General features: G+C 45.7%; 1 long non-coding RNA gene across 1 annotated transcript; it reads left to right on the top strand.

Annotated features, from left to right (window-relative positions):
• The first annotated feature begins 13,450 nt into the window (after positions 1-13,450).
• On the top strand, positions 13,451-18,043 carry LOC102150399 (uncharacterized). Its single transcript, XR_289454.4, has 4 exons — positions 13,451-13,845; positions 14,287-14,342; positions 15,311-15,343; positions 17,498-18,043. It is a non-coding gene; the product is annotated as an uncharacterized lncRNA (long non-coding RNA).
• Positions 18,044-23,054: the final 5,011 nt, after the last annotated feature.

Here is a 23,054-nt window from a genome sequence, read left to right as displayed (position 1 = left end):
CAGCTCACTGGAATAAATTCCTCCCCACAAGGCTTCAAGGAGTGGTCACCCCATGACCCCATGCATTTGCCGGCGCTGCTGCCGTCTCCATTTCCACTGTTCGCATCACCATCAAAGCTATGGTGTGTCCCCCCAGATGATAAATCTTCAGTATTTGAGGAGAAATGATTGAGAAGAGGGGCAGAAGGTCATCTGGGTCAAACGAATCAGGTAGTTGAACAAGTTGGGTAATGCTTAAGCCCAAATAAAAGGTGTGGCCACCATAAAAAGCCCATGTCAAACGTTTTCAGTAAGTGATTCTCAAGGTGACTAGAGAGGAGTCACCCAGTTAGATTGAGTGTCAGAATATTTGGGGGAACTCTGGTCAAAATGATATCACCTCCAAAATTCTGATCTGATCTCCAGGGGACATTGACCATCCCATAGAAGAGGGAAACAATCTCGTAGTTGCTTGTTACCTTCAGTGAAGACCCCAGTGGAGGACCTCTAGTCTACAATGTGGTTTAAGTGGGAAAAGAGATAGAGGAAAAAGATAGAATTGAAATAACACCATGACAATAGAAAAAACTGCCACCAATGTGAAGTTCATCGTATTAGGTATTACACAAGATTTTTAATGATTCATATGCTACCCTCATGAGGTGGTTCACTTTTTAATTCAAGAAGCATTCGTTTAGCAGCAACTTCATCCCAGTGATTGCTGGGTAACAGTGACAAGTGGAGCCAGTCTTGAAGGGATTTGAAGGCTAATGGAAGAACGCAGAGCTTCTGTGGAAGGTGTATGCTCAGGTACTTACACGGCACGCCCCAGGGGTTGGTGCCAGTCTTTCTAGAGCAGAGCTTCCTAAGGGTTAAGCAGTGGCGATCTTGTTGAAATAAGTGCAGAGTCTTGCCAGGTGACTGGTTTGACAGGACAGCACTCAGAGTATCTGGCTGCTTCTGTGTGTTGGAACAGCTTTACTTCCTTACATATCTCCCCTATTTGGGTTCTCTGCCCTCATCAAAATGATACCATAGCCGCCCCTTCTTCCCTCTCAATTCACACGCCACTTCTTTCCCTGAGAAGTAAACGAAGGCATGACCACTGTCTTCATTTTATTAAAAACAGTTTGGTAAATAAATAAATGCAAAGAAAGAAGAAATCAAACGTACTAAGTGACTTTCTTTCATTTCTGCCATGGCTTTAATCGCAGCATTTGTGATTCTGTGCTGTCTCTTTGGTTGAAGAACTGTAGGTCTAATGGTCTGTGTTCCTTGGGGCCAAACTACAAGATTCTGGCCTCTGCCTTGAACATGTAATTATTGGCCGCAAAGATGCCTCATTTGCATATTTAAGTAATATGCGAGCTTTCCTCTAATTTTGGGTAATCTGGATGTGGGCTCTCCCTGCATTTTTGTAATTCTTCCTGGACAGTTCAAAATGGATTATTTTCCAAAAAGATGAAAGTTGTATGAATCCTCAGAGCAGTGAAATTCTCCCGAGGCTCTTGAGCGACCAGGAAGGCCTTTTCTGTGTTGACGCTGAGATGGTGGGATGGGTGAAGGCGAGGGGGCCCCGCCCTTGACCAGTTCTCCTCCTCTTGACTGCTCTGCTTGATGGAAGTGTTCTGAACGAAGAAGTCACCATCCTTCTAGAAAGTTCTGAACAGATGAGGGCAATTTCAGAGGGAGCCTGGCATGATTAGGAGGCTTGTGTCTATGACCTAAATGCTTGTGTCTGTCACCCTGTTTCTCAGACCCCCTAGGAATTAAACAGTTCTACGTATGCTCAAACATGTGTGTTTTGACCATTTTTTCTTTGTTTGGGATACAAAACCAGGGCTTCAGGAACTGGGTAAGGACAGTTTTTAAAAAGACGCAAATATAAGTGAATAAGTCAGTTTATTAAATGTTCACCCGTTCCCTTTGTTTTGTGTGAACAAACTGTACCAGAACAGTGCATTTAAATAATGCTCATAGTGGTAGCATCTTGATTTGCAATCATTCGTGGGCATTTTTGGACAAAGTATCCTAGTGACTTGAGAACTGTTTTAAGTTACTCCATAATAAAGTACTTATGGAGCATATGGCTAAATCTCCCTCAAAATACAGCAATTTATTTGAGAGGGATAAAGGAATTCCATTTTTTCTCATCTGTTACTCATTTCAAGACTGATTTCTAAAAATATGTAATGTGGAAGAAGTGCAGTATGAGGGGGAGTCTGACACCAAGACAATGGCTAATTCCTTAGTCCCTCTGGGATACAATTTCTTCACTGAATGGGTCCATTCTTTTCAGGTCATGAAACTAGAAAGCGTGTTAGAGACCATTGAGTCCAAACTCCCCATTTTACAGACCCAGCAACTGAGGCACTGAAAAGTTAAGGGATTTGCCCAGGATGGCACAGCTGGCTAGTGGCAGAGCTGGGCATAAAAAGAGGACATTTTCCTTCTTATCTTTTGTCACATCCATTAATTTGTATGTAATTATAATCATCACATCTATAGAATTCATAGCTGGCAACACCCAACACGTACTACACACTTAACGTTGTGTCCAATGCATTTTCCATATGGCTATAGTGAAGATTACTATTTTTTTAAGTGATATATAACATTGTTTTGAGTGAGTGACCTGTCATCTTCAACTGTTAGCTTGTTTCTCCTTGTTTAAATTGCTTACAGTTTCTATTGTAAGTAATACCAAAATGAACATCTTCAGGCATGTGGCTATTGGCATATTTTCAACTTGTCTTTTGGTTAGATAGCCTGTTGGGCTATTGGAACAAAAGCATTATCTATGTTACAGCTCTAAACAAACAGGCTTTCCAAAAGGCATCAGTGCCAATAGCAATGAACGAAAACCCCCATTTTCTTGCACCCTTACCTGTACTGCAATTTATTTTTCTCTTTAATTTTTGCTGCCGGACAAAACTAGTACTTTATTGCTGTTTGAATTTTTATTTAATTACTAGCAAAGTCACATTATTTTCCCTAATTTACTGGCCATTTATTTTCTCTTTTCGGAATCATCTGTAACTGACTCTCCAAAAGTTCGAAAGAGAAGGAAATCAGATCCGTCGACTCCTCTCTACAAAGTTCCTGATTAGCCATTAAATGGTGCCAGGATGACCAAACACATCCCCTGACCTCACGTGTCTTTTCATCGCAGACATTTGTGCTTTTGTATTGAGACAAACTCCTACTCCCTAAAACGTTTACCTGAAGGTCCTTGGACTAGCCTGGAAAGCCACAAAAATGCAAACCTAAGTCATCTTGCACATAGCAACCAATTATATGTTTGAAAACAGGAATAATTTCCTCCCTAAGTCTTTTGCAGAAGAAATGTTCCAAGTTCTGTCTATTCTTTCTCTCTCCCGGATATGTTCCAATTTGTGGTCGGAACTGAGAGCTGAAAACAGAACTCCAGGTACAGCCTGATGATGAGAAACTATCACTTCCTCCATTCTAGATCCTCTTTCTATTAACGTAACTGGAGACTGAGTTCATTTTTTGTAGAAGACTGATCACATCGTTAATTCACATGGAACTTGATGTTAACCAAAACAGCGAAGTCCAGCTGTTGGTGTGCTTTTCCAGATGTTCATTTTGGATCTCAGTGCAGGACTTTACATTTATCTCTATTAAATGTCACCTCCTTAGATTTGGTCCATTGTTCAAGGCCAGTTGGGATGAGCAGTGGGGTGGGGTGTAAGGGTCCTGATTTTGTCATCCAAAACACTTGCTTTCCCTGCAGGTATCATTCGATCACAAATTTGAAAATATCTTTTGTACATCAATTAGAACAAAGCTTGGAGCCATGAAGCCTGGTTCTGGAGATCCCTGGGGAGGTCAACTTTCATTTCAATCAGCGCCCTTTGAGAGTAATAATGCAACTAGTGATCCGTGCGCCTGACTTTATGAAGATATAGCCTGTATTTCTTCCTCCAGTCAAACGTTTGTCAAACACATTCTTGATCTCCGGGTATCAGTCTATAGTCTTCCTTTACAAAAAGGAAATAAAAGCCATACTCGATGCTGATCTGAATTATGCAAATTTGTAATAAGGCAATGGAAAAGGATAAAATTTCACTTAATGTACAAAACTTGAAATAATGGAAATCCTACTTTATTCCTCTGGGGGAATTAGTCTTGATTTATGCATGTATTAAATTACATGAGGTCTTGAGAATCACGTGCCTTATATAAAAACCAACCACAATTTATTCATCCATTCCTTCCTTCATTCATTCACTCACTATATCTTAGTGAACCCAAGCTGGCTTCCTTGCCGAGAGCTTACAAACCGTTCTTGTAATAATCCTTCCAAGAATTTTGCCCAGAGGCGACACTGAGGCTGTAAATCTACGGTTTGCACACAGTCTTCTTTTTACAATCAGGAAGTTTCAGCATAATGTTTACTGGTATTTCGTCACTCTGTACAAGCCAGTTTAGAGGGCTGCCATATCTAGCATGTAGTTAGCTTCTAAATATAGTCAAATGCATTTAAAATAATGGGCTTTAAAAAAGATTCAAAAGTTCAGTTTGGTAACTTCTGGCATCTATTTATTTTTAGATACTTGACACTACACAGCATGTCATATATATTTAAGCATCCAAAACTTTAGTGGTCTGAAGAGGCTAGCCAAAAACATGAAAGGATAGAGAGGAAATTAAAGAAGAAATAGATTAATACGGTTTTAAAATAGATTCTCTCCTTTGTACTCATAGTCATCCCACACTTGTTTTTCAGCAACTACTATGTGCCAATCCTGATGGGTGCTGGGGACACAGATGAAAAGACACCTTCCTTCAGGTGTGATCACCTCCAAAAATCCAGCTGTGGTGATTAATGGGTATATCCTGGCAGCTGGTATATTGCTCCCCAGACTTCTCAGTAGTGGGTGGTCTTTTCTAGACAGAAACATACTGGTTGCAAAGATCCATACAGCCTTTGTCTCCCTCTCCATCCCGTCTCTCCTCTTCTCCCCTCTGTCAGCTGGTGAAGAGTTAGGTAAGAGCCTGTTTACCATCTGTAGACATGGCCATCCCTCCCATGGGTGAATAATTTCTTACTGAACTAATCTTTGCTACTGGTTACCAGCTCTGTGATAAAAATCATTTTGGATGTTTCCTTCTCTTCTGCACAATGCTTGAAGTTCTTGACTCATAGACAAGCATTCATCTCCTACCCCTACCCACCTCCCTGCTTTTTCTCCCCACCGCCTAGCCTTCATCACTCCCTTCTCAAAATTGCTCTAAGAGCAAAAGATTGGAGAAGCCAAGGGATGCAGTCTGCTCTTGTTTTATTTTAATAACTCTCCCGCCACCAGTATGGGCTAACAAGGGTGTGCAGAAAGATGCGTGAAGCATTCAGTTGATTATCAGTCTAGTCTTTTCCCCTAGACTCTTATTCACGGAACATGGACCCAGAGACCTAAGAAGGTTCATCATGTCCAGCCTCCTGCCCATAGGTGGACCATGGCAGCAAACTCCACTCTGAGCTCAGAGGCAACCTGCTTATGCACGCTGATTGTCATGGGGTCTGGTCACACAATACAGCAGCCATGACTCTTTGATGTTTAATCCTTGCTACTAGACCATTTCTTTTAGACTGAAAATTTCACCTAATCCATCAGACCCATTAGCAGGGAAATTACTCAATATTTTTTCATCTTTATTGGCAATAACTAATCCCTTGGGAATTAAAAGTCAATTGACAATTAAGAAAATTCAGAAGGAGGGATCTTCACAGCGGAGTTAACTTTCCTACCCTGTGAGGGGAGAAGTGCTTCCATAGATGAAGGACTTATAATTTAATAGTGATGTGAACACGCTGTGCATGAAATTGCTCTTTGGTGTTTACAAGGTGCTATCAGGAACTCGACCTGTTCGTCCCAAACTCACCTCTCTAAGAACCCCCAAGTCATCCTGAACCTCTCCTGCTCTGTCAGCTCCTCGTGGAATCCAGCACCCGATTTGCTCAGTTCTACCTCAAACCCACCTTTGGTTATTGCTTGTCTTCCGCTTCTGCAACCGCCCTCCTGATCACGCCCCATTGCCTCTTGTCTGGATGTCAGCCAAAGCTGCTCGCCCTCCCCGATCACACATTCCCCCACAGAGGCACGAGAATTACCTTTACAAATCACCTCTGATTGTGTCATCTGCTCAAAATCTTCACACCTGACCACATCGCCTGCAGGATAATGGCCAAATTCCACACCGTGGCCCTTTGAAATGAACTCCAGCCCCATTTTCAGCTTTATCTTGGGCCCCTCAACCCACCTGGACTGTGGCCACCCTGCATGACTCCAGTCTCTGCACCTCTCAGGCTTTCCCTGGCTTGGGGCTTCTTCACATTCTTTGTCTCTCCCCGGAATGCTGTCCCACTCATGAAAAAATCCCTGTCAATCCTTTAAGGCCCAAGTCAAACTGTTCTCTCACCATGTCCCCGTAGCACCAGAGTCCTGCCTGTGTGGTGGCTCTAGTCACAGGCAATTAGGATTCTTAGCATACTTGTCGCCTCTCTCGCTGGACGGGAGCTTCTTGGCTGCAGGCAGCGCGGGATCTTGTTCTACGCTGAATCCCCAGTGCGGTGGCTGCCACTTGGATACTTACCCCCTTTTTATTTGATTCAGTGTTATCCCATTTTCTCTACTAGACTTTTCCAATATCCCGCTGTTCTCAGAAGAACTTACAGGTTGGTAAGTTCATTTGGCACATTCTATTCAAGGGAAGTAAGGACCCAGAATAGGAGCAACTTCTCCCACCTTGAGACATCCAGAATGACTGGTTGGTCTTATTTGCTGGTCCATGATTATCCGCACAGTATTTAAAATAAAAAGCTAAACTCTGTCATTTTATTTTGTCACATGATGTGTAAGGAAACTGAGAACTCACTGACACTCGGCCAGTTTATTTTGTGAGAATATTTTACTTGGTGAAGCAGGAAACCAAGTTCTGATTCCATCTCTACCAGCTTCGGGAAAGCCACTTACCTCGTCTAGGGCAGCCTCGTTCCTCAGTTCTGAAGGCTGGTTCGTGAATCAGCACCAGCACCTGATGAAGTTCTTGGTGGTTGGCAAGATGAGAGTAGTTGAATGATGTAGGGAATTTTTCAAAGAATTCAAATTATTCCATTCAGAAGACTATCCTTTAATCTAAGATTACATCCCTCCCTTTTCTATTGGTGTTCAAATGCCCTGTCTTCTATAAAAATTATGGTGATTGTAGATGGAGGTGTTGGTTTATTTTTAATGTCCACAGTTGGCTAAACAGAGAGTTGGCAATGATATGTCAGTCTACCCAAATTTGCCTTTGATTCTGAGCCAGTGCTGTATCTCTGTCTCTTTTCCGCAAGAAAGTTGCCTAATATTCGTCTTTAGTCAAGCTGTGAAGCAAACGTGAAGTGAATCTTCGGGAAGTGGTTCTGTGAGAAAACATTGTGTTTTGCAGTCGGTGAATTAATTCAGGGACCCAAAACAGGTGTTGTGTCGTTATCAAACCCGAAATTGGGATGAGATGTGTTCTTGGTCCCAGATCTGAAAATTAGATCACCAAGCTACCCCTTCTCTCCCACAGGTCCCCTAAGATCTCCAAAACATGGAGCCTTCGGGCCCCATCTCCATCAATCTGCATGAATTTAAAAAGACTCATTTATTCATTCAACAGACACATACTGAGCATGGACTCAAAGGCCTAATGTATGCTAGGCCCTGGGCCTACAGAATGCCTAAGAGAGGACGCTTGCCTGTGAGAGGCTTGTAAGCCAGTGTGATGCCACAGTACAGTCAGATGGAATTTCCAAACGGGAAGCCACCTATTCTGATTGCACCACATGTCCTCAGGTGGGATCCTGGGGTACAGAGAGGGAACAGTGAGCCCTTTCCCAGGGAGCTTCCGTCCTCACATTTGACTCTACTTCCTACACCGTCTCTTAGACCCAGCCTCCTTGTTCAACGTGCACACCCACATGGATAGGGCACAAGCACCCCCAACTCAACACAACAAAACTAGCACTGTTGGCAGAGATCTCTAGTTACCCATCCAGTGTCCATTCGCCCTTCCTCTCTTACCAGCAGAACCCTGATTTCATTGGGAGTGGCAATATGCCCATCTGAAAGACGACCTTCTCCAGCATCCCTTGCAGATAAATGTCAGTGGGATGTTAAGGGAAGTTGTTGGGTCAGGAGTGTTGGGTGGGGCTTTCTGGAAAGCTCTTCAAAAGAGGACTAACACATCTCTTGCTATAACTGATCCGCCTCCCCGTCTCCCTTCCTACAATGGAAAATTCTAATGTGAAAGCTGGAATTCCAATGTGATAGCTGGAGAACAGAGGCCATTTTGTGGCCATAAGGCAACACTGAGATGACCTTGAAAATGAAAACCAGGTGCTAAACATGGTGGAGAAGCAAGTAAGGAGCCTGGGACAAACAACAATGACACCATGGGACTACCATATCAGCCCTGTACTCCTGACCTCCAGACTTCTTCTACATGAGAGAAGAATAAGCCTCAATCTTCTTTAAACCATTATTATTTCAGATCTGTTACTTCCAGTCAAACACAATTCCGAAATGATGCAGGATTCACCATTATTTACCGCCCAACTCTCCTCCTGACTCCTGCCCGAATCAGTTCTTCTTTCTGGATTCCTTATTTTGTTCACATCTCTATACTCCTTCCGGCCACCCAAGGCAGTAACTCAGGGGTTGGCAAACTACAGCCCACAGACCAACTCCGGCCTCCATCTATTTTTGTCAATGAAGTTTGGGGGGCACAGCCATCCTTATTCCTTCATATATTGTCTATGGCTGCTTTTGCACCAGAGCAGCAGAGTTGAGTATTCGAGACAGAGACCATGTGGCTTACAAAGTCTAAATATTTACTATCCGGCCTTTTATGGAAAAAGTTTGCTGACCCGTGCATGACCCTAAAATCATCCACAATTTCTTTTAGCCCTCACCCCCCATGTTGTGTCAATGAGCCTTTCAACTCTACCTCTTAGGCGTCTCTGGGTTCCATCCCCACCACAGTAGTAACTTCTGTACAGACCTTCATTATTGTTCTTTCAGATTCTTAAAGTTCTAGAACTTGTACTAATTGCTTCCCCTTCCTCCATTTGTATCACATTCAAGCCCAACCACTCAAAGAACTGGCTGCACAGGTGGGGAAGAGCTGGGAAGCCAAGCATAGGAGACAGTAAGGCCGCCCAGAGATGAGCCAGAGAAGAAAGCCCTCAGCACCTCTGATGCTAGAGGGTCTGATCGGGGAGGCAGAGTTATTAGGAAGTGCGGCTACACAGGCCTGTCCAGCGGGGACTAGAGTCATGGAGGCATCAAAGCCATCGACAGACACCACCTGAGGCAGAGAAGTTTAGAAGAAATGCCTTTCCTCCTTCCACCTTCTAATGATCCATGATCACTTCCCATTGGACAAACCCAGAAGGAAGCCAGCTGATGTGAAAGCAGGGAACACAGCCTCCGGGGTCAGCCCCACTGCAAGGCCAAGCTGAGCCAAGGAAGGTCACGGAATGAAACTGGAGGCCCCAGGCCAGCGCGCTGGCCGTGCCCCTCTCTTGTCCATCCTACAAGCAGGGTGTCCGTTCCAGTAACCCACCTGACCCTTCACCCTGCCTAAAATCCTCCCATGCACCCTACGTTCTGGCTAAGGTTGTGATTCCTCAGCATGGCACAGGAGCCCTGCATGCCTGGCCACTACCAGCCCCCAGCCTGGACTCCCACCCCCTCCCAGGCCCGCTATGAGCTCCAGCTGCTTGGTAAGTTGCAGTTTCTACGATGTCCCCTGGTATCCCCTGTCCCTTTGCATGGACAGTCCTCTCAGCCTTTCTGGAATGTCATCTCATCCTGCAAAGCTCAGTCCCCAAGTCTTCCTCTCTGTGTTCAACTTATATACTCCCTGCTACTGAGGTACTTCCACTTAAAATTCCTGTATTCTAGCACTTACCCTGTCTCCTTGTAGATATTGGCTTCCCAGTCTGTCTGTACCACGTTCTCCTAAAGGCAGGGCTTTCGTCCTGTGCATTTCTTTCTCCTCAAGGCCTGCCAAGGTATCCAGCATGCGGTGGTCACTCAATTAGTGTTTCTTGGATGGACAGATGGAGGAGAACAACAAGTTGTTGCTCAATCCCAGACTGGATGCTCTGCAGGAGAGCCTTGCACATTCTCCTCCAACGATGGCCAGAGGCAGGTTGGAGGGGGAGCTGGAAATGCATTCAGGAGCACTGAGTGTCACCTCCCGCCTAGGAGAGCTCCTGGGAGTGAGGCCTCACTCACTACCCTGCTTGGGGATTCACGGGTGAATAGGCAATGCTTTGGCTTGGCTTTTCCAGACCGCATCCATGGCCAGGTCCTCTATTTTTGGATGTTGCTACAGCTGTGGCCAGCAGGATGAGAGGACCAACCTCCTCCCATGGAGCCCCAGACCCGGAAATGTCACAGCTCAAACGACTCGAAGAGCATCTGGGAAAACAGGACCAGAGGGGAAGGGACAGTTCCTCCCCAGGGCCCCTACGATCTCCCACCTCCCCAGCCAGGCCTGCCTCCTCTCCTGCTGCCTTCAGGATGGGAGAGGCAGTGGGAGGGCAGAGGTGGGAAGGTCGGGGGACAACCTAGGCTGCCCACCCTTTGGCCAGGCTTTGGTTTTTGGCTTCTTTTACACTGACTGGCCACACTGGAGCCCCTTCCCACGTGGGAAATCACATCACAAACGTCTGCACCGATGCTCTGGGCATGGCTAAGTCAGAATCCTCAAATCATCACTGGGGGGGACAATCGATGCTCTTGTCCGGCTTTTAATGACAATCAATTCTCTCTCTGGCTCTTTGTTAAGTAAGTGTCACTGAGAACAATTGCATTTTGTGAACCTGATTGCTGGCCTTGAATTTGCAGCTTCCTCCAGCTGAGGAGAGTCAGAGCTCCTTGTTACTACTCTGTTCTCAGCCAGTCACACAGGATGCTCAGCTGGACAATTAATGATCTTTCCGGTCTATTTTTTAGTCAACGTGTCAGCTCCACTAATCAGAAAGAAAGTCCACCCGTGTGCACAGGCTCTAAGGGAGGGGTGGGGGAGCCTGAGCACTGGCTGGCCTCTTTGCTGACCCTGAGTAAATGAGACAAGGTGGCTGGTGTTAAACACACTAGGTTTCCAGTCCCACCTCTGCTATTTACTAGCTGTGTGACCTTGGGCAAATCACTCACCCTCTCTGAGGCTCTGTTTCAGCATCTGTGGAATGCCATAATAACAGTACCACCATGTAGGGGTTGTTAAGAGGATTAAATGAGATGATGCATTAGAAAGGGGGTTAATATAACGTGTCACATCTAAGAGGCTCAATAAATAGCTATTATTATCATTATTGCTATTATTATTATTTTATCCTTAGGAATCCCGGAACTGCATAGTCCAACCTCTGTCAGTGCTGATGCTGACCAGGATAGGAGCCACTGGCCATATGTGGGTGCTGTAGAGCAGTTGACATGTAGAATCCAAATTGAGATGTGCTCTGAATATACCGGATTTCAAAAACTTAATATATAAAAGAGAATGTAAAATAGCTCATCAATACCTTTTCTAAAAATGCTTTTAAAATATTGATTACATATTGCAATAACACTTGGATATATTGGTTTAAACAAAATATATTCTTAAGATTAACTGCGCCTGTTTCTTTTTACTTTTTTAATTGGCTACTGCTGGGAAATTTTAAATGACATGTGCGCCTCAGACTCTATTTCTCTTGCACAGCCCTTTTCTGTATGAGTCACTTTCAAAGAAGCCCCATCCAATAGTCCAAAGTAATCAAAAACCAAAATAACAAAAAGCATGTGTAGGGGAAGAAGAATTACTCCTCAACCCTCTAGGTCCTTCTGGCTGGTCTAAAAATTAAATTGACGTGAGACAGAATAACAGGAGAAAATCAAGCAAAGTTTAATAACATGCGTACGTGGGAAAAACCCAGGAAAACTGAGTAACTCGCCAGAATGGCCAAAGCCACCACCTTAAATACTGTCTTCAGGTGAAGACAAAGGCGGATGTTGGGGTGGTGGTTTGAGATTTCACCGGAGAGGAAGGCAATTTACATGGAGATGGAAAAGCAAATGTTTGATAAACAAATATTTGCTGGGCCGTCTATAAACAGTGAGATTCCAGAGAGATCTTTGATAGAAATGAGCTAGCTAGTGCCCTCCTGTCACCTATTTACATCATACTTATGTCTTATGGCATTAGCTCCTTCGTGGGATGGGACTTCTGTCTTAAATTCTTTTAGGCAGTTTCTTTCACAGTCTTTTGTTCTTAACAATAATCAAGCCAAAGAGACACATTTTGGGGTGGGAAATTCTGATCCCCCACACAAACAGTAAACAAAACCCCTAGGAATTCCAACGCTTAAGTTAATTTAGGTCTCTTTAAGCAAGAAGAACAAACAAACAAAATGTAAGCATCATTAATTCCTCTCTCATCGGCTTTCCTCTCCTCCCAATTTTCTTGCATCCAGTGCTGTTTTAAAGCCTTTCATTTGCCACTTCCCCACCCCCACCACCAAGTGCACATAAAGGATCTCTCACTTCAGCCCACAGGACATTTTTTCCCTCCCCACCTGTTTCACCAGCTCCACTACTATGTCTTCTCTCTATATTTTTCCTTTCCTCCTCCCTCCTCTCAAGCCTTGTCTTTTTCTAACTATTCTCTGAATTAACATCTTCCAGGAACTTGTCTCTGGATTTTGGCACCCAAAGAACTTGGGTGGGACAGAACAGACTACCATTAACTAATATCACAAAAGACTGATGGATAAACCAGATTGCCAAAGGGTTATTTGACAACGGAGAGAGTCCTTTTTGGGAACTGTATGCTCCCTCTGCAGTCAGTTGAGGGCCCCTGACCCTGGGTCCATATTGTAGCTTGTGTGGGGTGTGCATTGGACACCAGGGGATAGCATTTATATAGACTACCAGGAACATAGCAGTTCCCAGTATCAGGGTCCCTGAGAAGATGAATTAGTAAATTTGGTGGGCTTGAAATTAGAATCAAGAAGGTCTTGAAAGAGGTTCCATCAAAGCCATGGAAAAGCCTGGTGGGCACGCCCTGCCCGGCAGCCGAGTATAACTAGTCAAGCCAGGTTTGCTGACTCTCTTGGCCAGAGCTGGATAAACATCAGCAAACACTTGTTCTTTGACTTTCTCTTTTTCCAGGCTCCAGGACGAATCTTGCTGTTCTGATTATAAGGTTCCCCGCCAGCCTGGACGCGAGACATTTGGTCAGGTTTCAGCTCAGTGACATGTCGATTTTCCCTCCTAAGAATACAGCCTGATCCCCATGACTCGATTTCAGAGTTTCCCCGTGTCCTTGGCCACAGTTACAGGTTGAATTGTGTCACCCTGAAATTCATATGTTGAAATCCTTAGCCCCAGCGCTTCAGAATGTGACCGTATTTGGAAACAGGCTCGTTGCAGATGTAATTAGTTAAGTTAAGATGAGGTCGTACTGGAGTAGCGTGGGCCCCTAATCCAACAGGACTGTGTCTTTATAAAAAGGGGAACTCTGGACACAGACACAGAGGGAGAACACCACGTGAAGATGGGAGTGATGCTGCCAGAAGCCAAGGAAGTACCAGAAGCTGGGAGAGAGGCCTGGAACACAGCCTTCCCTGGAGCCATCAGAGGGAGCGTGGCCTGGCTGACACCTTGATCTTGGACTTTCCAGCCTCCAGAACCGGGAGAGAATAAATGTCTGCTGTCTAAACCACCCACTTTGTGGTACTCGGTGGGGGCAGCCGGAGGAAACTAATTCAGCCACCAACCACCTCGGCTGCCTTGAAGGTGACTCCTCTTGCTGCCATTATAGGTAAACTCTTCCTAATTTCTCTCTTGAGAAGAAACTTAAGGTTTTGGGGGAAAACCTGCTATCACCTATGAGTTGTAATCGCATTATTAATATTATGAACAAAATCTTTTTAAATAAAACATTTAAACTTTTGGTTTTATTTCTTATAAGGTAGACTCATAAATTCCTTTAAGGATACTTGCTTTCTTACGTACTCATCTTGTTTTGAGAATTGATATAAGAAACTGTCAGTAAAAGGAGCTCCTCTGTGTTGGGAGTGACATTTGAAAATATTGTTCATTAAGTCACTCAAGGATCCTGAGCCAAAGCCCCCATGACCTGTCACAAAATCTTCTCAAAGCTCAGAGCCAAGAATCAGTTGGCTTTGGGGTTATTTTTTCCCACGATGCACTGGTCTATGATGAAAGAGCCATGGTGTCTCTCCTCCCCTTTTTTTTTCAGATTGCTAGGAAGTCTGGGGTTTTGTGACCATAACTTCCCTCAGCCAAGACTTCCTGGTAAGTTTTTTCTCTTTTCTCTTTCCTACACGTCATTCTTCTCTTCTGCTTCGTGATAGTTGGTTTTATTGTTCCTTCAGTATGACAATAAGCCACTTCAAATGCCTTTTGGAAGCAAGCAAGATATGAATCAACAAATTGAAATTAAGATAAAAGACCCAAAGCAATGACGTTTTTGGAGATGAGAGGGAGGGATAATTATACCAGAAGCCTAGTCTTAAAAAAAACAAAAAACAAACAAAACCAAAGCAAGTATAGTCGTCGGCCGTCTGACGTGAGTTGCAGGCGTGTGGCGGAAGATGGAGACAGATCAGAGAATGGTAGGAAAGGGTCACGTTAACCGATTACGAGCGTGAGCCGACACGGGAGCATGTTGCCCTGCATCTTCTCGACGATTGTTTCATGTCCCTGCTAAGTGTGGAGCCAGGCAGTTCTATAGGAACCCGATTGAGTCGTCTAACTCCTTTCTACATCTGGAGTAAACAGCAAGGCTGCTCCAGAAGCTTTACGAATAGCCGGGTTCTGCTCCCAGCACCCTGAGTCCATCTGGGATTAGTCATGGGTTCCTGTGTGGAGTAGGGTCACCAGGGTGCCGGCGTGTCCCACCTGTTTCTGTGGGGTTCCACACTGGGGATGGAGAGGAGGGCGGACGTGGGGGCAAGAGGCCCCCCCCCCCGCCCAGCAAAGCACGGCTCCTGGGGTGAAGGGTGCTAAGTAATGACCCTTCTTGTTTTCTGAATTCTCCCTCCCCTGGGTAGGGCTCCTTTTTGTCAAATAAAGGATTTGAGATACAAGAGGAACCAAGATAATCCTGGTGTTGAAGGCTGTTAGGGGAAATCAGCAGCAGAGCGCACGTTTGTTGAGTGCTGACTATCCGCAGGGCCTGTGGCAAGCACTTTATGTGCACGAACCTACCTAACCTCTCTTCAAACTTACAGGCAGCTATTGTTATTATCCTCATTTTGCAGATGAGAAAACTGAGGCACAGAGACCACACAGAGGTAAGTGAAAGAGCTGGGATTTGAACCCAGGTATTGTGGCTCCTGATCCAGGTGCCCAAGTTGGGGTGCAGCAGCGAGGCCCATTAGCACGAGTCACGTGTGCACAGAGCCCGGAGAGAGCACTCAATGATTCTTTGCTTTTGCTGTCAGTTCCTCTTTCAGGTCACATAGAGGCCCCTCAGATGGGCATCCTGGAGCCCCATGTTCTCTGGAGTCTCTTTCCTTCTCTTCTCCTCTTTCCTTATCTTGAAACCTGCCCTTCGGGATGCAGGCTCCACTGCATGATCCCCGCGTCCCATCCCGCTGCAGCATTGTTAGATGTCCTGGTTTCTTCCTGGTGGAGCTTGTACACAACAAACATGTCTTCTTTTGTTAACATTGACCTCTTATCAGAGCAGAACTCCCAGGCTTTACTGGGTTAGCAGTGTGGAGCTTTACTCCATTTTGCTAAGGAATCTGTCCCCTGAGTTGAGAAGTAAATGAGGTGGGAAGGAGAAGGAATCTTCTACTCTTTCATGCTAATAACGACAGCTCGTATTTATTGAGCATCGACCACAAAGCAGGCCCTGCGCCAAGTGCCTCATCTTACAACCTTGTGATGGGGGATTCTTGTCCTCATTTTCCAGGGAAAGAAGTTGAGATGGAAAAGGGTAAGTCACTTGCCCAAGGCCTCACGGCTATTGAGTGGCAGAGCCGAGGCTTGAACCCGGGTCTTTCTGGGCTCACATAAAGAAAAGCAGCCAAGTCATTTTTTAAGAGCAAGGAGGCGGTGAGGGAGGCTTCCCCACAGCTGTCATCCCTGCGTCATCACCTGTGTCTTAGAAGCTTTCCACGCAGGTCCCAGCCACTCTCTCCTGCAGGCTCAGCCCTGCCCCAGCTACCACCCAGGGCTGGATGAGGCGGCCAGCGTTCTCCTGCCTCAGCCTCTCATCCAGGGAAATGTGTGCGGTTGCCCTTGGGTCTGCCCTTGGTGACTGTCAAGTGTCTGTGGCTACACCCTGACCAGCGGGCAGGTCTCATGCCAGGAAGATGTTCTGCCACCCTCTTCAGGAGCCCTGAGCTGTGGGGAGGAGGCACCACGCCCAGTCCCCAAGGTCACACCAGGCCAGGCCAAACACGAGGCCAGGCCCAGCACGACTGTTTTCAGGGATCCTGGCCGAGACCCTCCCAAGCCCCCCACTCATCACTGGAGAGTCTTTTGGAGCTGCCCCCACCTTTGGAGTTCAAGAGTGATGGAGGGACTAGGGAGGAACCCCCATTCAGGGATCTGGGGGTCTGGACTAGATGTAGGAGGAGTCCAGAGGTTCCCTTTGGACACTGACCAGGGCCCCTGCTGATGCGTGGCTCTATCTGGCTTGCTCAGTGGCTCTCAGCACCTACACGTGGGCACGCTTAGGCTTCTCCCACACAGACAGTGGGCAGGAGCCCCGAGCGGGGAAGACAATGTGATCAGGACAATCCTATGATGCAGCGAAGCTGTCAGATTCCCACCCAAGCCCCCTTAGCACACGCGCTCCAGTCCCTGCCAACAGGACTGCCAGCACTGCAACTCCCTGCCTGGGACAGAAGGGCAGGGCAGTTAGTGCCCCACCTCCAGCAGCCCTCAGCCAATGACGGATGGAGCTAGAGTTTAGTAGCCCAGCTTCCTCAACCTCCTAGTAGGATAATTCTATGATGTGTGCTACACACTTGCTGCTCAAAGCATGGTCCAAGGGCCAGCAGCATCAACATCACTGGCAGCTTATTAGAAATGCAGAATCTTTGAGGCTAGCCTGCTGGCGTAGTAGTTAAGTTAGCACACCCCACTTTGGCAGCCTGGGGTTTGTGGGTTCAAATCTGTGTGTGGACCTACATGCCACTCATCAAGCCATGCTCTGGTGGCGTCCCACATACAAAATGAAGGAAGATTGCCACAGGTGTTAGCTCAGGGACAGTCTTCCTCACCAAAAAAAAAAACAAAGAAAAGAAAAGAAATGCAGAATCTTGGGCCCCACCTGAACTTCTGCATCAGATTCTGCGTTTTAACAGGATCCCAGATTTGTGGATGTGTTAAAGTTTGAGAAGCACCATCCAATGATGTTTCCCTAAGGTCCCCAGAGGGATGAAATCCAGGTTGCCCATCGAAGTAACCTGCTCCATACCATTCTTTTACAGGCTTCCTACACGTTCATTCTCATTCACGCTACCCCTCACTGCTTCCTGGAATCCTCTCCCAAGAAAACTCCATCATCTCTGGGTCTGCTCTGAGGAGAACCACCTAAGACCCATGGCCTCTGCTGCAATGCCCAGTCCACCTTTCTAAGCTGTGCAATGCTGGGCAAGGGAAATGGGAAGAGACTAATACTTAGTTCTCAGAATTCCTTTGAGAATTAAATGAGGTAGTTCTTATACAGTTTGCACAGTGGCTAGCAAAGAGTAGCCCTTCCATAGATGTTGGCTATTATTACTCTCCTGCTGCTTCTTCTGAAGCCTTCTCCGTCCCCTGTGCCCTGTGGGTATCCAACATCCAGATCATGCAGGAATGGTGACGTGGAGCTTCAGAAAGGTGTCTGTACTTGCGATGGGAGAAAAGGGCTTGAATCTAGCTGGGCCACCAATCAAGGAAACTGAAACTTGGTTTCCTTATCTGTGAAATGAGAATGTAAATATCAACCTCACGGGGCTATTGTGAAGAAGAAATTAAACAATGTGTAGACAGCACTTGGCAATGAATCTGGTGTGTGGTCGGCACTCAGCAAACGTTTGTTGAAGGAAAAGCAGGAGTGACAGGGTCCTGAATGACCTGCTGGGGTTGTGGCATCTCTCCCACTGCCCCCTGCATGGGACTCCCCAGGGCCACCTTGGCCTAGGCAAGCAGGAGGAGTCAGTAGATGGAAAGGCCTGGCCGCTTGCCACTCTTGATGAGGCTCAACTCCTTGTTCCGTGCCCAGCCAGGAAACAGTATTATTCCATGAGCCCAAACCCCTCATTGGACGAGGCCAGCAATAACCACTGGGATGCCATTGTTGTTTGTGAGATGTCTGGGCAGGACTAATAGGTGGGGTTGACCAGAATGAGGGATTGTATTATGAGCGAAGGCGTGTTCTCAAGGGATCCCTCCTACTCCAAAGGATGGAGGAAGATGCTCCATTGAATGAGAGCGGAGACACAGACCTGCCGCCCCAGAAGTAGCTTTCAGTCTTGCATCAGTGGGCAGGCCTCAGACTTGCCAAGAGAAGCCACTTTCTTGGAAGGGGCTGCAAAATTGAAACAAGACCAGTCTGCTAGTTTAGGCTGCTTTAATTTTACAAACGGTTTGTTATTTGCTAGCTTATTTGATCCTCACAACCACCCCGTAAAACAGGCTGGGAAATAGTATCTCCTATTGACAATTGAGGGAAACTGAGGTCCAGAGAGGTAATTAACCAGCTTCAGTCAGTTGCTAGCGGCTGACGCAGGAGTCGTCCCATATCGTGGGTCCCGGCCCTGTGAATTCTCCATCCCAGAAGATGGACAATTTAAATGGCAGGAGAAGGAGAGCCTCTGCTTTAATTTTTAAAGATATTTTAAAAGTAAAGGAAAAAAGTCTTTATGAGGCTAGCCTGGTGGTGCAGTGGTTAAGTTCATGGGCTCCACTTTGATGGCCCAGGGTTCACAGGTTTGGATCCCAGGCGCAGACCTAGCACCGCTCATCAAGCCACGCTGTGGTGACATCCCACATAAAGTGCAGGAAGGTTGTCACAGATGTTAGCTCAGCGACAGTCTTCCTCAAGCAAAAAGAAGAAGATTGACAACAGATGTTAGCTCAGGGCCAATATTCCTCACACGCACACAAAAAAAGTAAAGGAAAAAGTCTTTTATATTCACTCACATTGATACCATTTTCAGTGCTCTTCACTCCTTTGTGTAAATCCTTTGTGTAAATATATATATCCATCTAGTACCATTTTTCTTCTGCACAAACGACTCCCTTTGACATTTCTTGTAGTGCAGGTCTGCTGGGGACAAATTCTTTCAGCTTTAGTATGTCAGCTTTTGTTTATTGAAAGATATTTCCATTGGGTGTAGAATTCTAGGTTGTCAGTTCTTTTTCTTTCAGTTTTTTTTTTTGAGGAGGATTAGCCCTGAGCTAACTGCCACCAATCCTCCTCTTTTTGCTGAAGAAGACTGGTCCTGAGCTAACATCCATGCCCATCTTATTCTACTTTATATGTGGGATGCTTACGACAGCATGGTGTGCCAAGCGATGCCATGTCCGCACCTGGGATCCGAACCGGTGAACCCCGGGCTGCCGAAGCAGAACATGCGAACTTAACTGCTGTGCCACCGGGCCGGCCCCTTCTTTCAATATTTTAAAGATGTGTCTCCACTGTCCCCTGACTTACATTAGTTCCAGTGAGAAATCTGCTGTCATCCTTATCTTTGCTCCTCTGTATGGAATGCATACTTTTTTTGCTTTTAACATGTTCTCTTTATCACTGCTTTTAAACAATTCCATTCTCGTTTAGTTTGGTGTCATTTTCTTCATGTTTCTTGTGCTTGGGATTCACTGAGCTTCTTGGATCCGTGAGTTTATAGTTTTCTTCAAATTCGGAAAAGTTTCAGCCATCATTTCTTCTGATATTTTTTCTGTTCCTCCCCACCCTCCCACGGGCACTCCAGCTACATATATATTAGACTGCCTGGGGTGCCTCCACAGCTCACTGATGCTCTTCTCACTTTATTTTCCCAGTCATTTTTTATCTGTTTCATTTTGAATAGTTTCTGTTGCCAAGTCTTCAAGTTGAGTAACATTTTACTCTGTGGTCTTTAATCTGCTGTTACTCTCATCTAGTATATTTTTTATTGCAGACATTGTATTTTTCATCTTTAGTAGTTCTATTTGGGTCTCTTAAAATATCTTCTGTGTCTCTCTTTAGCGTGCTCGTGCTTTTCTTTACCTTCTCGAAAATATGAATACAGTTAAAAAGACTGTTTTGATGTCATTGTTCACTAATTATATCATCTGTATCATGTCTGGATGTGTTTCTATTGGTTGATTTTTTTTGTCTCATTTTGGGTTATATTTTTCTGCTTCTTTGCATGCCTGGTCATCTTTTTTTTACTGGATGTCAGATGCTATGTTTTTGGATGCTGGATGTTTTTGTATCCCTTTAAATATTCTTGAACTTTGTTCTGGGATATAGTTACATTTCTTTAATCCTTCTGGGGCTGGTTTTTAAGCTTTGTTCGGTGAGGCCAGAGCACACTTTAATCTAGGGTTAATTTCTTTCCATGACTGAAACAACACCCTCTGAGGACTCTTTCTGTGCCCTGTGTGGTATGACATTTTTTTTCCATTCTGACTGGTGGGAACATGAACTACTCCCAGTCCTGAGCTAGCCCCGTGGATTGTTCAGGATGCTCCTTTTGTTGATTCTTTTTCCTGCCTCAGGGTGTTTCCTCACAGGCATGCAGCCATCAGTGGTCCCTCCAGGAGAATCCTCTGCATCTTCAGCACTTTCTCTCTTTCTAGCTCTCTCCTCTCCCTGCAGCTCTCCCCTCTCAGCTCTTCTGCCTTGTGAATTCTACCTACCCAACCCCTCTCGAACTCTCAACTTTGTCTTCTCAACTCAGAGAGACCAACAGGCTCCATGCAGATTTCCCTCCCTGTACCGTGGGCTGGAAATTCCTTTTTCTTCTTTGTTTCTCTTCTCTCAGGGATCATTTTCTGGACTACCTATTATCTAACATCTGAAAAGTGTTATTTCATATGTTTTGTTCAGTTTTTTAGTTGTTTAAGGCAGGAAGGTAGATCTAATCCCTGTTAGTCTATCATGCCTGAAAGCGTAAGTTCCCAGCAGTTTTTTAATTAAAGTTTTTTCATTGTGGTAACATAAACACAACAAAAAATTTACCATTTTAGCCATTTTTAAGTGTACAGCTCCGTGGCATTAAGTAGGTTTAAGTCAGGAAAAACATTTTATTTTTCTTCTACTAGTTATTAAGCACTTACTAAGTGCCAGGTGTTAAAGTAGATGTTGTGATTACACCCATTTTACAGACGAGGAATGTGAAGTTTAGAATGTAACTTGCCCAAAGTCTGTGCCAGTGCTCAACATTTACTCCCAAGGGCCAGGCAATGAGCTTCGCTGATAAAACGTCTCAAAATTACATGGCCTTCACCTATGTGTAAGGACTCCCTCTAGAAGACTCTTCCTTGGCCTGGAGCAGACTTCCCAGAAATCAACCCCCAATCTATGGCTGCAGAGGCACACTGGGCTTGGGGCCAGACCGATGTCTGAGGGGCAGAATCCCTGTCACCTGTGAACCAAGACAAAGCCAGGCCTGGCACACAGATCCAGGGAGGAGTCCATCCTCGAGGCACTGTGCAGGGCAAGGATGCACTGGGAATCTGTGTGTGTGTGTTGCTGGTGGGACCCCGAGACCATGATACACAGTCAGCCACTTGGAATTAAATGTCAGCTTCATTTGCATCACTGGTTTATATTAAATTACAATTACAAATCTTCTGAAATTTCTATTTAACTTCTTACCAGCTCCGAATGGGCACGCTAGCAGCCATTGACTCAGCACATCAGGGATTCTTGGCTTCAAGGAGTCGATTCCTTTATGTACATGAATGGAAACAAGACTCTTGTCTCAGAAATACTCTGGCAGCCTCTTTGCAAAGGCTGTGGGTCATTTACTCCCAGCCTTTCACAAGAAAACCCTAGAAACACATTCCTTTGTATGCTTTCCGTTTGTGTCAAATGCACTTTAAGAATCTCAAGTGGGTTTTTATTAGTTATTTCTCACTAGCGACCTGTGAAACCTGGAGCAGTTTATAGATGCTCCTTTTACAGACAGAAGTATCAAAGCCAAGGGACATTCACTCTCTCACAGCCTCTCCCATCACATCAGGGCAGTGCAGAGCCCACACACCACCCCCTCCTGTTCTCCGGTGGGTCTTTGCTTGCTCCTGAGATGGGGGCCCCTCACGCTGCGTCAGGAGCCCTCTCAGCCCTGGAGGGCTGGACCATGTTATTCATCTTTGTTTCCCTCCCGTGTCTGGGACAGGGAACCCAACATGCTCCTGAATGAAAATTTCCAGCCTTCATCACCATCACTTTATCTTCAGACAGTCCCAGTTTTGTGGCATCCAGACCATCATTAGTGCTTGCCTACAAGGGCGTGCAGGGGAAAGAGCAGTGCAAATTTTACTCTCTTTACCCAGCTCAGATTTGGCATAAAACTCAGCCTCACAGAGACCCCAGACTGGGGAACAACTACCCAGTGGTCAGTTTTTCCAGAGATCCTATAGAGGAAGAACTGTTCATCTGGTAAAATAATGTTTTTTTTCCAAAAGCCAGGAGTGGGCAGTTCTGGGAAATCAACTTTTCTGGTGAACTGAGGTTCACGGTTGTGCCGGCACTTTGGTTCAGGTGGGCATGGGAGGGACGGAGCTGATGTCATCTGGGGGGATGACGGAGAATCTGAAGGGCACGGGAACCGTCGTGCTGAGCAGCAGCTCTTTCCTAAAGGTCAGGGTGGAGGGGCAGCAGATACGGGAGCCTCACTATAGTTAAGGAAGGGAACCAACCTGGAGGCAATGGTGTTCCCAGCATCCAAGACACTCAGAGCCAGGGCCAGCTTCAGGGGTGTGTGACCTGTGCCGTCACACAGGGACTCATGTTCAGAAGGGCTCCAAGCTTGGTTTAATGCTTTACTGTCACCATCTTGAAATTCTTAA

Source organism: Equus caballus, chromosome 24, assembly GCF_041296265.1.
Source record: "Equus caballus isolate H_3958 breed thoroughbred chromosome 24, TB-T2T, whole genome shotgun sequence".
NCBI classification, from domain to species: Eukaryota; Metazoa; Chordata; class Mammalia; order Perissodactyla; family Equidae; genus Equus; species Equus caballus.
Note: the sequence above shows the minus strand (reverse complement) of the source record. Positions and strands in the feature narration are given on the sequence as shown.